Genomic DNA, 5,655 nt, shown 5'->3' with positions numbered 1-5,655 from the left:
ATGGAGATAGACGCAACCACGAGTGGTGCTAGGATGAGTAATTTTTTCTTTTCCAAAAAAATTATTACTAAAAAAAAATACAGAATTATAAATGTAAATTCTCTAATATTAAAAAAAGATATTTTTAAATTTTAATTTTTTTAATCAATTTGAATAGAATTTAATTGTAATTTTATTATTTTTAAGTTAGATTTTTCAATTTTATTTCAATTTCATTAAAGATGGAGGAGAGCGACGAGTCACATGTACATTGTACAAATTAAATATGATATATATCTAATAAAATAGAAATATATATTTATAAATTATAATTTAATTAAATCAGCTAAATAGTTACTAAGACAAATATAGTGAAAAATAACCAACCATGTCAAGTCCAAGGAGGGATAAATAGGAATGGCAATTATAAGTAGGGTATTCATCCATTTATTTAAATATTTAAATCATAACTCAGTTATATATTTAAATATATTTTAAATTTATTTAAAAAATTATTTTTATTATTTAAATCCGTTTCAAATCTGATTAAAAATAACTGCATAGTATCCAAATTCAATAAAAGCTGATATAATACATAAATTTATTAAATAAATATCTATAAAATTTATTATTTTAATTAAATTAAACAGTTTAATAAATCAATTTATAATAATATATATTAAAAATTAATAAATAAAAAATTTTAAAATTTAAACTATAGAGTTTTAAATAAAATTTTATAATTTTAATTCTTTTATTATTTTATTTCATACATATAACACATATATATCGAATACCATATTCGAATATTCTGTATTTATATTTATTTGAATAGTCAGATTCGAATGACGGGTCTTAAAAGATTCAAATCCGACCTAAAGTCAACACGAATTTTAAATTTTAATTTCAAACCCGCTTAACTATCATTCTAGGCACATATGTATTATGCCGAAGAAAGAAAAAACAGCTAATATATTTGGCGTTATTAGTATTATTTCATCAGATGGTCATACTTCTCAGCGTGGTGAAAAGGGAAAAAAGAAAATGAGGTCGCATGTATGCTCTGTTCTTATTCTTAAATTCGTATCATAATTAAGGTTATTGCAAAAGAGGAAGAATCCGAAATCAAACGGCAACAAGCCGCTTCTGAGAAATGCCACATAAATCATAATTTAACCAGAGACCAAAGCTCAGGATGAGGATGATTAAACTGATAATAGGGAGTGTGCAAAGGAAGCAAGCCAATCAGCACTACAATTAGTTGCAATGTGTCATTCGTTGCATTTCTCCGAAGTGCACCGATTCTACAAGCAATTTAGGCTGGCACTCCTATATTCTGCTGCAGCCTGCAGTATATAATTTCTCTGGGAAACTCTTGTCATGATGGTCTTCCTCATATAAATTGCAAATAGTTTGAAACCCATATTTATTTAAGATCATAGTAAATTTAAATAGTAAAATCCATATCCATATTCATATGAGACGATCCACCATAGGCATGAGTTTTCTTACCTTTTCCAGTGTACTCTCTGCATCTATCCCAAGCTTAATGATGCAGAATATAAAATGAGAAGTTAAGAATCTTGAGTCTGCAGGCAAGAATCGATAGATCCCACTAGAGCAAAAGAAACATATGTACAGTAATTATTGCAACCTCTGTTTCTTTCACCTGCTCTCTAACACATCTGTCCTCCTGACAGTACAGACCAAACCAAACCCTAAAGCATTCACTCCCAGTCTACTGTATATTCAAGATTTCAAGGACCTAAAAATTTCGGCTCTTCAGACCCAAAAAATAAAAATAAAAATAAAAAAGCCAAGATCGAAGAAACAGATACAAGTTATAATGGCAATGAATATTTAGACGTAACATATAGGGGAAAGACTACGGTAAACTCATAGAGTTTCTATTCAAAATTAAATAATGGTACTTGACATGGGGCCAGCGGAGTATAACTGGCAGTTAAAGGTAAAACGAAAAGGGTAACCGGAAACTCTAAAACATTATTGGGTCCCTTGCATGCTCCCCAAACTCCCTTTTAAGTCCTTACAATCCTGGAAAATATAGTACTTAGTCCCTTCCAAACTATAACGTAACTGATGATGTGCATATAATCCACCAAATTGCGCACCTTTCAATTTAGGAAACAGAAACAGTACAAAATGCTTTATGCTTTACCATTGCATCAGGTAACTGGTTAGAAAAAGAAACAAATAAAAACCGGACTGCATACTCTAAAATCGATGGCCCAGATCATAAGCGTAGAGTGACAGTAATATACAGTTATATAGGACCGTACAGTACATGGTGGCAATAGATGGCTATATAGTGTATATATATGTAGTCTGAAAGGATGCACCTAACACTGCCATAAGATCACGCAACTGAGCCAAAAGAAGCAAATCCATGTAACTAATCTTCTATAAAGAAAACATATACATATATGTTGGTTTTGCAGGATACTAGTGTCCGTGGTTAATTGTTGAACTGCCACGTATTCTTTAACCTAATATAACAGTACCACTGCTGCTGCTTGAGGTTGGTTTCTTCAATTTTCTTTTTAATTTGCTTCTTATTTCAAAACAACACCTACATCTGCAGTTACTTTCTTTTGCTCTTTCTCTCCTAAAAACTGGTGTTTATCGTTGCAGCAGACGCACTTGTCTCTTTTCCGGGTTTCTCGCTTCAGAAATATTTCCTGCTCGATAATATATTATGCTTTTCCTGAACAATCCCTTTCCTTCCTTTTTTTTTCTTTTTTTTTGTGTGTTTCCTTTTGGTATAATTTATTCTTCTTTTAAAAATAAAAAAAATATTTCAAGTCTACATATTGAAAAGTTTGTTATATCAATACGCTTTTGCTTCAATTTTCCTTTTTCGATACACATGGATGTTTTACACTTTTAGTAGCTCTTTTGCTTGTCTGGAATTGGAGGATTGTTCTTGATATTCTTCAAAGAGGCTACTGAAGGATCGAGAGAGAAGCATGTCAGGTTAGTTCTTTAATTCTTTCTCTGGTTTGTGGTCTTCTTCATCATAAATGTTCATAACTAAAATGAACTGTACTTGGTTGCTACTTATCATTCATGCGCAAATTTAATGCTGACACTAATTTTGTGTTGTTGATGGCATGAAACTGGCCCACATCTCCCACATTCTAAGGTCCCACATAGTACGTAGATTAGTAATCTGTAACTTAGTTTCCTACAATTTTCATCTCATGGCTTGAAAATATTAATTATGTGATCCCACTCAAGCACTTAGCTTCAGTTACTAAATTACTGCTTAAATAAAAGATTAAATTTGATGGTACTATTTTCTAATAGTAACTACTGCGCACAAAGAAGAACTTTTTTACTTGTTAATAACATGGAAAGAGACTATTTCAGCACAATTACAGAAGAAACATGTACAATCTTCAATATAAAGCTTACCCTTTTGCGCTGCACGTACAGTTTTCAACTCCCATAATCTAAACTAGTTCACCTTTCTTTATTTTACATGATCTCTTGTAATCAACAATGTCACAGTACTCCCACATGTTTAATCACAGACAATTGAATTTATTGCCTTTAAATAGACTAGCTAGCACAAGACTCTGTTGCCTACCTTCCTATATACCATTATCTGCTACTGTACCCTTATTCTGTTGAGATTCTTATCGAGACTACAGTTACTCCAGTTGCCTTCCTCTATTGCCTTTTTCTTTTTTCCTTCTTCGTCTTCCTCCTTTTCTTAATACTTTTCTTTAAAAACTCTTTCGTATTGTTGTTTGAAACAACATTAAGACAACCCTTCTTCTCTTTTTTCTTCTTTCTTGGACTATTCACCTTCTTGACTCGAATTCTTCTTTTGGTTTATGTGATTAACTTCAAGTTCATCGAGTTTCAGTATTAAGTTATATTTTCATATAACGTGAAGGTAGAACTCCAATGGATTTCTATATGAGAATATAAGGGCATTGTTAAAGTCAAATCTGCGAGTAAAAGTCACAATAGCGACTAAATTATATAAGCATCAAATATTGTAGTTTTTAATAAAAAATAGCCATCTTTTAATTTATAACTAAATGGTTATTAAATTGTAAAAAATAAATTACTTAAATAATCACTAAAATTTTTAATTTGGTAATTTAAATTTATCAGTGTTATTAAAAATTTAATATATTTTTATTACAAATATAAGACCTAGTGAATGTTAATCTGAATAACTATATAATAGCAAAAAGAATAAGAAAATTTTCAGTTGAATATCCTTTGTGAGTCATGTGTTGGTAATAAACTGAATTAAAAAGGTAGACAATGAAAAATGTGTTACTATAGGTTGAGGATTGCATTATTTAGCCAAATAAAAGAAAGAGAAATACAGTACTGGGTGGAGTCATATTATGACCATTGAGTAGAAATTCTTACAAAGGCATGCATCGGCCTCTCTTATTATGTCTATGGAGGTGGGGACTCCAATTAAGCCACCACTCCCCGTGACCTCTTCATGTTCCAATGCCAGTCATTATAACTAAAGAATCTTATCTTTATGTTCCTTATTCACTTTTCTTCTCCTAATTTGAGCTCTAAATTAGCATTTGTAATTTTCCTACTCATTAGTGGTATTATATAACTTTCAGGACGGTATTTAACCCTAATGTTTCATCACTCTATTAACTAAAATAGTTATTCAGAGTGTATTTCTTTTTTTTTTAACTCTAATCTCTTTTTATCTCACTTGAAAAGCTACAAGTGAGACGGAGATTTTTCACAATCTAAACCATAGAAAATAAAACGATAAAAAGTGACACATTGTAGAGACTAGTTTCTATTTTTACATATTTATTCTAGCAATAAAAAATAATATTTATCTATACTTGTTTCATATTTTAATATTAAAAGATTGATATTTGTCATTAAAACTAGGATATATGTCAAGAATTTTCACTCTGTGAGAACGTGGTTTTAGTTGACCAACTGGGCACTAGCCATAGCCGGCAAAGTATTAATTTTTGTTTACTTACTAACCGAACCCTAACTTCACATAGGTTTTTAAGCAACTATGTTCAGAGTCCACCAAAATCAAGACTGGTCATTTCCGTATATAAATCTGTTATTACCAAAAAATTAGATTGGTGGCCTGATATTTCCTGTTCTTTTCGTTATAACCGATTTATGCTCATCCCTAATTATGTAATTATCGATAACTTGGTTGACATTATCACCATTTTTGTCTATTTTCTTAATACAGTTTTAATATAATTTATTTCTTAATTTTTTTCAAACCTTTTGTTCTCCGACATTTCCCTTCCAAAACCCATATTCTTATGACACTGAAATATAATAATTTACTTAATTTGAGTGCTTAACTTGAAAGTAATATAGGAGCTTGGAAGTATAAACCCTGACAGTCTCTCTTCCTTAAGAAAAGTTTCAGATGGAATCAAAACTAGGTGTCGAATTAGGAGAAATCGAAACCTCTCTCATGGCAAGGGGAATCATCATCAACCGCATAGTCTTGATGTACTGAATCAAAACAAGGGTATTCTGCTGCCATATACTTTATGTCCTTATCATATCATTTTTTTTCAAAAGACATCCTCATTGCCTGCTTTTCTTTAATAAATTATATATATATATATATATATATAGAGAGTTCAATGAGACATGAACTAATAAATGAGATGCAAA

This window comes from Ricinus communis, chromosome 4, assembly GCF_019578655.1.
Source record: "Ricinus communis isolate WT05 ecotype wild-type chromosome 4, ASM1957865v1, whole genome shotgun sequence".
NCBI classification, from domain to species: domain Eukaryota; kingdom Viridiplantae; phylum Streptophyta; class Magnoliopsida; order Malpighiales; family Euphorbiaceae; genus Ricinus; species Ricinus communis.
This window is presented reverse-complemented; position numbering follows the sequence as displayed.